At 37.7% G+C, this 9,839-nt stretch overlaps 1 pseudogene; it reads right to left on the reverse strand.

Annotated features, from left to right (window-relative positions):
• Positions 1–3,650: 3,650 nt before the first annotated feature.
• On the reverse strand, positions 3,651–4,591 carry LOC148475065 (olfactory receptor 6C3-like; annotated as a pseudogene).
• Positions 4,592–9,839: the final 5,248 nt, after the last annotated feature.

Raw genomic sequence — 9,839 nt, forward strand, 5'->3', positions numbered from 1 at the left:
GGGAATCACTGCCTTAGAAGGTGAGTGCACATGGTGTTATTACATATACCACAAACTTGTCTGTGCCGTATCAACTTGAAAGTGGGTGGAATTTAGTCACATTTTAGTGCTTACAGCTTTAGTTGTGCCACAAATGCCTGAATACATTTAGTAGGATCCTACAATGCTGCATTAACTGCATGTCTATAAATTATCACATTATTTACAATAATACAAATTCCAACAACATTTGCAATCAGTACCTCTCAGTCCTCTCTGTCACCCCCCCCCTCCCCAACACAGAAGTGTCAGCCATATCCACCACATCAACACCAGTCAAAAGGGTATAAATGTGTACTTTATTGGACTTTTACACTGATTCTGCATAGTAGTATATATGCACTCTTTGCAGAACTTCAACCAAGAAAACCAGATATATTTATTAAAGACCAGAGGATCTATCGAGTGGAGACCCTGCACCACCACTTCCACTCTTCTGACACCATGTAGATGATGCTGGTTCCCCCAAGAAATAACTGAATGCAGAGCTACAAAAAACACGTCTTTACTAAGTGAATACTGACACCAGATTAAATTACAAAATGGAACAGGGGCCACACAGTGATATGAGTTTGCCAGCCACATAGCTTTATTACACATCTACAAACTGTACGATGCTTCTGCAGATATGCATCACTTGAAATGCCATGTCACAAGCAAGGATGAATGGGTGGACATATATTGTACAGTATGATGCAATAAATGTTCAGCTAGTGTGTTCCTAATTCCGTGCCCTTTATCTTTCTGTGTTACATAGTTACTGATATTGGTTTGTTCTCTGATGCACTTTCCCTGCTCAATTTAGCATTTTTACTTTCATGTGATTTGACCTTGATTATTTTCTTAGAGTCATACTGTATTACATGCTAGGAAGTTAGTTTATTTTAGTTAGGCTAGACATCTTTTGGCACTTGTGTAACCCTGCATCCTAAAAGTGTGTCTCTGCACCAGCATCTAAATATTATTGTTGGGAGAAGAGTAAAACTCTAATATCCACTATACAGATAAAGATACTGACAGCTAGAGATGCTCAAACTATTTAATTCCATATTACATCAGACTGGTTCATGAGCCTTGAATTTGTTTGCACTGCAATAACAATATTTGGGCTGATTCACTTTGGGTTCAACTGTTGCAACTTCTGTGATCTCAAACGTCTATGGGGTTTGCTATATATGTTGGTCTGCATTGCAACTGTTAGAAAATTATATGTCAATCACATAACAAAGTAGTGGTGGATTTTCCTGCAGCATGTGTAAGTGCAGTCAGTGAATGAGTTGGTTTGCACTTGTTTAATGCAAAATATCAACTTAGAATTGCAACAAAAATTTCCATTTCCCTCGGCACTTTAACAGCCCTTGTCACTGTCACAATCCTTTGCAGTACCACTCTCCTACCATTGGTGCTGCTCTTCCCTGTGGTGCCAGGCCAGCATATTTCAGCTTCTTTAGTTTTATGGCCTTCTGTGATTCTGAAGCCTGCAAAAATTGCTTAAATAAGCAGCTGTGGGCTGCACCTGTGTCTGCCTGATTTATACCTGCTTCACAGTGCTTACCTTGCTGGATCATCATGTCAGAACCCCTGTGTCTGTTCACTATGCCATATCCTCCATGTAAGACTTCCTAGAGGTGGTTTCTAGCTCTGTATCCTGGCTCCAGACTTCAGTTACTATTCCAAATACTATCTACTATCAGTCTTCAGCCATCTGGAAACCTTGCTTTACTTACTTCAAGTTCTTTTTGCTCACAGTTTGCTGACTTCCAGTAGACATGCTGTGTTTATTCCAGTGCCTTGTGTGCATTTACAATATCTGCTATATTGTCTTAAGCCAGAAAATTCAAATATCCAGTTTACACTGTGTGCTTAAACCATCGATTATCCCATTATCTGCATACAAGTACCCTGAACCTTTCTGCCTTATATCCTGCTCAGTTTCATACATGAAATCTTGTACCTATCTGTTTGGACTAAGGGCCTGATTCAGAGCCGGACGCTCTGACCAGAGCGCTCGCTCTGAATCAGGGCCCTCCTCCATGAAAATGGAGCGGCCTCCTGGCCGCTCGCATAGCTGTGGGTGACCACCCACGGCAAATGCGAGCGGCCAAAAAGATGGTCGCGATGGTCTTGACCATCGCGACCATCGGACTTGCGATGGAGACCCTGCGGTAGGGTCTCCCTGCCACAAGCCCTAGAGTGATTTTGGCTCTATCAGAGCCAAAATCACTCCCACTGACATCACTAGTGATGTCAGTGGGGCCGGCTTCAGACGGTAGGCGTTCCCATGGGAATGCCTCCGTCTGGCCACCACGCCCGCGGTACGCCCACCAAAGGGGGCGTGCTGTCAATCAACATCGACAGCATGCTCCCATTGGTGCAAGACCCGGAGCGATGGAAAGCCCGTCACTCCCCGGGTCTCGCGCATGCGCACGACGGAGCTCCCTCATTCGTGTGCATGCGCAGTGGGGAACATCGACCCACTTGTGAGCATACTGCCGCTTGCGAGTGGGTCTGAATGACCCCCAAAGCCTTGCTGCTTGAAAATCACACATGCTGCATACTTCATACTATCTCTGTTCATCAACTCCAGTTTCCTATACTACTTTCAGCATGTGTCCTGCCAGTTTTGAGTTGTTCCCTACAGTGCCATTTGGTCTGGTTATCCTGGTACATCTTGGTAAGACCATATCAAGCTTCCTCAGTTCTTACCTAAAATCTCCACTATCTGTGTACAAGTTACTGTACAATCAATTCCCTCATAGCTTCACAGACTCGTAAGCTACCCACAATGCTTGTACAGTCTGCTCAGTAATAAGTCTCCTGGCTCTAACCTGTATACTGCTATTTGTTCCAAGACTCAGTTTAACCAGTGTTACAAAGTGCCCTGTTTCTGTCTGTAGCACATGCCATCTGTATTTCTAAGTGCCTTTGACTATGACTTCAGCCTAGCAGTTTACTTAGGTTTGGCTAGTTTAATGTGTGATTGACCTTTATATTGATCCACCATGTCCTGCACTGTACCCTGTGTGTATGAATAAATTTGACTTGCTTTTACATCTGTGAAATTTGTGATTCCAGTGGACACACACAGAAACTTTTCCCTAAAACTACATGACAGTCATTATGTAATATGCAAATTCCATATAGTATTTCATAAATGCAATAATAAGTGTATGCTCCATGTAAACTATTTAATTCATAAACACATATATTTCTCCAATCATTTACACAGATGTTTAAATCTGCCTAGTAGACCAGGTGCCCAGAGAAACTCAGGTACTCTGTATGTGCCCCCCCATGCCTGAATCTTTCATATGCAGCCAGTGTCCTAAAGTGATGCCTTAATAACATCCTCACAGCTGGTAGCACTCAAGATGAATCCTGAGCATGGAGGAGCATGTATAGGATGGAAAAACATACTTCCCTTCTCAGGAAACATATGAAATACAGGAGCTGATAGTAGGTGTTGGACATATTTTTTTAAAAATATCTGAATACTTTATGAAGGCCTAACTATTTGTTAGAACCTTCCTCCTACTATCTCTTTGTATTATTTAAATCACCCAACTCTGTGGACACTATGGACTGTTTAACAAAAATAATAAGAGGAAATGTTAGCAGATCATTATAGGCTTCCCTAGCCTCAGTCTGAGAGCTGTTTTAACTGATCTATTTTTCAAACTATAAATGATTGGATTGAGCATGGGGACAGCAGTTGTGTTAAACAGAGCAAAAAGTTTTTTGAAACCAATAGTGCTATTTAGATTTGGGGTCAGATATTGACTGACTAGAGTTGTGTGGAGCAATATGACAACTGTGAGGTGTGAGGAACATGTGTAGAAGGCTTTACGTCGGCCAATAGCAGATGGGATCTTCAGTATGGTGCCAATTATAAAGATATAGGGAATAAAAGTGAGCAGAAATGGAGTTAGGGCAAAAAGAAACAGCCCTTCAATAAAAATCAACATTTCTAAAGTCGATGTATCATCACAAGACATTTTTAACAGGGGAACAATGTCACAGAAGAAGTGGTTGATTTCAATTGATGAATAGCAGGTAAAGAGCTGCACAGTATCACTGAAGGAGGAACGATCTGCAAAAAACCCAACAACCAGCACGCAGAAGCCATCAGGGCACATGTTCTAGCACTCATTATCATGTGATAATGTAAAGGCTTACAGATGGCTACATAGCGATCATAACTCATGGCTGTCAGTATCAATAGCTCATGATTTGTTAATGATCCAAATATGTATAACTGTATTATACAAGAAAGGTAAGATACAGTATTGTTACGAGTAATGAAACCCATCAGGACATTATACAGAGTAGTGGTGGAATATGACATATCCACTATGGACAAGTTTGCTAGGAAAAAGTACATAGGAGTGTGGAGATGATGATCCAGACAGACCAGTAGAAAAATGATCATGTTACCACCAAGAATGATGAGATAAATGAGCAGAACCAGAAGGAAAATTGGAGCCTGCAGCTCTGGGTCATCTGAGATCCCTTTTATGATGAAGTATTTTATAAATGTCTGGTTTGTATACATGTTCTTGACCTTGTTCCAAGACCTAAAAAAAAGAAACTAAATGAGTACATTAATAATCAACACTAATTAGTTTAATATTGTGTCTGTCAATGTTCTGATCATTTTTATGTAAACTTCCACTAAATTATCTAGCATAAATAAATACTTAAAAAAGGCAATGCTTCAAATTAAATATATTATATGTGATACATATTTATTACCAATTGCATCACTAAAGCTAAATGTTAATAAGGACTTTTGTCAGTTGTCCGCAATGTTGTTCATGCAGTTTAGGATTGTTTCTTCAGTTAGCTTATTATAAATGTAAGGTGATTTAGATAAATGCTTACAGTAAAATAAAAATGATTAAAAGTTAGTTATTCTGCTTGCTCAATAATTATACACATTGTGTCCTTATATTGATAATAGCAGAAAATTATAATGTACTTTAATTAGTTATATATTAATGTATTATGACCTTGTAAGCCTTAAAAAGATTGTTAGGTATGAAATAAATGGCTGTTGTTACATAAAAAGTTGTTACAGGATGTAGATATGGTGGTTAGACTAGCAGCATCATGCCATGAATGAAAATAACTATCACAACAATGCATAGTTCCTCTTCAAGAAAATGTAAAAAGAAATATGAGAAATTAAAGTACAGTTTATGGAGCACTAGCTGACTGTATTAATATCTCTTGGTAATGGTTTGACAACAACTTAGCTATAAAACTGTCAAACCACACAATGTTTTAGTCTCGCGAGTGTCAAGACCACAATATCATCATATTGGACCTTTGCACCAATAAGAAGAAAGACTGACAGACATTACTCAATAGCCTAATAGATAAGGGAAAAGTATTTTTGTATTGTGTTAAGTACAAAACTAGTCAATACAGTGAAGTGTTTTGTCACTAATTAAACTAAACTAAAAGCTTTTAATTTTATTAAGAATTTAGCCAACTGAACCTGATTTTTCTTGAATAACTTATAATTACCTTATCAATTTCCGGGTTTGTGTTTCTCATCAAGAATTTCTGCTCCTCAGACATCTATCATCCTTTTGATTGCTGAACTTGTCTCCAAAATGGGACCACAAACCAATTTAAAATATATTTGATATATTTTTTATTATATTGTTGATTTAGATGATGGGTCATAGGATGGGTTTCAGGTAATGTAAAATTCTCTGGCATAAATGAACCTGTGATATTACATCACAATGCTACAAATATTATACAATTTACTGAAACATGTTTTTATTGGCAGTTGAAACACTCAGAAAAGTATTATTAAAAGTATTAGAAAGAAATAGTTAGATGAGATTTTAACCAATTGAGATAATATAGATGAATTATTGTAATTATTATTTTGTCCAAATTATATTTGATTTTAGAATAGGACTTTGCATCATTAAAAGATCATATATGATACTTAATGTCGCAAGTAAATAGGGACTTTGGAGACAAGGAGGTAGATTACTAAAGCCTCTAAAACAGCCAAGTAGAGGTTTTGCCCAATAGCAACCAATCAGATTCTGTATATAATTTTCTAGATTGCAATAGAGTAATGATAGCTGGAATATGATTAGTTGCTATGAGTAACACCACAACTTTTCATTTTTGAAGCTTTAGTAAATCTACCCCCAAAATGTCAGGATCTATTTTTGCTGATAGGTCCAAGTAATCTTTAGGGAAAAATTAGAAATGAAGAGTAGGTCTCTCAGAAGAGACATAGTCCAAATGTGGACTATGATTCCAAGATGGAATCTTAGGTATGAAGACTAGGGTTCCTTTCTATAACACCCCATCAGTCCAATGAGGGAGTCAAAGAACATTAACCGCAAATTATAAAAGTGTCACAATTTGGAATATTCCAGGAAGCCTCAGAAGACTTTCATTTTCCTGGCGCCAACACCTCAATATTGTTGATGGTGGTTGGGTTCCCCATTAGGTATTTAAATCTAGGTTTTGCCAGTGTATAAGAGTTTGTTAGGGGTACCCAGGTCTGTGTAATAGTGTGTGATTATTTGTACAATGATGGCATCAAGTCCATATTTGTTGGACAGATTGACACGTACTGTACAGAGGACCCTGTTGGTGCATTTGAGAGCATCTAACAAGCTCTTACTGAGGCCACAGCATTGGGTTTCCCAAACTACTGTTTGACAAAGGTTTTCAACTGTTTATACATGTATCTGAAGGCTTCATGACCTTAGTTAATTACATGGTGACAAACATCACCTCTTGTGGTTCTATAGTTCCACACTGGACCAGGTAGCCAGGGGTATAAAGTTATACCCATGCTGAGAGGGGATACCTCTACGGCAATCTTGGTAGAAAAGACTAACAATATAGTCCTCGGTCACACATTGGATTTACAGATACGTTATATAATCAAATACATATTTCCTTTATCAAAGAGACAAAACGTAACAGCCACAAGGTTAACAGAGTGTGAGCTTGCACTGCTCACTCCCACAAATATTACACTACACAACTGCCAGCTACTAAATCTAGCAACACTGTTCCTCTTAATGGGGAGAGTACCAGTACAGATGTTGAAATCCATGATTGCATTTCATCTCATGAACAGCGGTCCTCTATTTGTCTAGACTTAACCGATGTTCCTTTGGTTTGCCCAGACTTACTGACAGGCATTGAAAACACATAAGGAAAAAGTTCCTCCAAACTAACAGAAACAATACGTTAGCATTACTGCCTTTAATAGGCCACAAAATAGGGTTCATCCTGTAACTTTCTAATCTTCAACCTGTTTCACACAGTGTCTCAGCTATGTTACAGACTGCAGGTGATTCAGAGATATACTGTATTTAGTCATTGGAACTAATAAATAAAACCTTATGGGCTATTTAATGATCTGTGATCTCTCAAAACAGCTGATTTTTGATGACTTTTTTCAGCATGATTTAAAATGGTGATTTTATTAAACACAACATCCAGCAAGTTTTTCCCATTAATAAAATCACTTCTTTCAATCACCAGGCAAACAGCTGCAAAATTCAGTGATTTTCATGAAGTGCAGCTAATTATATAAACCCTTTGTTGTAAATTTTAGCCTGATCTAAAAAATAGCTGCTTTGATGGTGCCACCTGGTTTGTCCTAGTGGTGCTAAACAGCCGTACTCTGGAAATATTTTTGATTTCTCTTTTGATATATTGAGAAATGTGGAGAAAATCCTGTTTATCTGGTGAAAACACCAGGAAAAGGTCTTTTCTCAGCCTGATAAATAGTAATATATATAAAATCTGTGGATTAAACTCAATATTTTCTAACTTGGAAAAATGTTTCCTTCCTCTTTTATAACTGATCATAATGCAGAAAATGTACAGTCATTCTTGAAATTCTCACACCATCAATTTCCAATTACAACGAATCAGGCTCTGTACTGTATGAGGTGTAGATAGAGACATACACAACAAAACACGGTTCCATCTTCCTATTCCTCTAGTTAGCCGCTAATTAATTATACAATAAATGCAGAATAAAAGTGAGAAGCCATAAGAATTAATTATGTTCCTGCACTGCTTTTTCCTACAGTACCTGTATAATTTTGCTTACGTGTTTGGGAGAGTTCACTGTTCCAGTCACACCTGGTGTCTTCCACTAAAATTAATGACAACTGTTTCAAATATAGATCCTGACAAGAGCTTTTATGTATTTTGTTGAATGCAGTTCCCAATTACTGTGTCTATATTTAATAGAACGTGCTATTTTTATTGCTATTACTATTGATAATTAATCCCATTGGCACTTTTTAAAATTATCTAATTCACGAACCCTAATTAATAATTAAAACTTGTTTATATACTCTGTGTACATGCATTATTATCTTGCTTACAATACGTACCGCAGTATTGTACATAATATGACTCTCTTAATACTTCTGTGGGGGAATGATTATAAATAAAACAACATTCTCATAATTTTGTTTTATAACTCTGATTATATACTGGCTGACTCTGCTGTTTGGCATGAGCACTGAGTGTTAGGATTAATATTTAGGGGTCTAGTTACTAAGCAGTGTTATGAGACAGAGTGAAAAGTGATAAGTCTGTGATAAGGTGCCAGCCAATCAGCTCCCAACTGTCATCTCACAGGCTGTGTTTGAAAAATGACAGTTGGGAGCTGATTGGCTGGCACCTTATCACAGACTTATCACTTTTCACTCTGTCTCATAACACTGCTTAGTAACTAGACCCTTTAATCTGTAGCATATGTAGTCCTGTTAGTGGAGACTTATAAAGGCAACTGCCTGTTTTGTCACTGCATTTGCCATGATGTATTATAATAATTAACTTAAGTATTTATGAGTATCATTGGGCATTGCAGTCATTTTCAGGACACACGTGCTACAATATTGCCCAAAATGGATGTGATTTTGCGTTAAGAATAATCTACAGTAGGATATATAATCCCTTCCCCCAAAGAAATAAATAAATAAATAAAAAAATTAATTAATAAATTGGAAGAGCATGCTCACACAATACAAATATCCTACGCTCTGCCTTGAGCCTTAGATCACATGTATTTATTTGTAAATTTACTAATATTATTAGTATGTTTGGTTACAAATTAATTTAGACTCATCTAGGAAAGAAGTAGCTCTCATTTGTTTGCATTTTCAGTTTTCAGTAAGTTGCATGAGTGGGCACAAACATGCTGATCTCAAACACAATCTGATTAGGTTTGACTAAATAATGACTGGAACAGGAGTAATATACTGCAGACACTAGAGCATGGCAGCCATTGATCATTCAAACTAATATTAGTTCCTGCTATTATTCACCACGGGAAGGGCTGTGAGAACTGATAGATACTTCAGGACATATGCAGGAGTATTTGTTGAGATGCTTATGTCCAGGTGTAGGGCACATGACAATACTTCTGCATAGTACATCATATTACACGCACGCCTGACCGTACGCTTTTTATTCTTTTTACAGGCACCGTACAATGCAATAAATGTATAATAACAAAGAGTGTGTTCCTAATCCCCTGCCCTTATTCTTCCTGTTACCTGACTCCTGATGTTGGCTTGTTCTCTCATTTCTGCATCTCTCCTGCTCAATTTAGCATTTCTACTTTAGTCTGATTTGACCTTGATTATTTTCCTAAAGAGTCATACTGTTTTACGGAAACAGTATGGTTTACCGCCGGCAGCATGTTTCAAATTCCAACGGCGGAAGCCCAGCAGGGGTGAAGAGCCCGACTGCTAATTTAGGTAAGTACCACTAACCTAATTACT

Source organism: Taudactylus pleione, unplaced genomic scaffold (genome assembly GCF_031769625.1).
Source record: "Taudactylus pleione unplaced genomic scaffold, aTauple2 ptg000783l, whole genome shotgun sequence".
In the NCBI taxonomy this organism is placed as follows: Eukaryota; Metazoa; Chordata; class Amphibia; order Anura; family Myobatrachidae; genus Taudactylus; species Taudactylus pleione.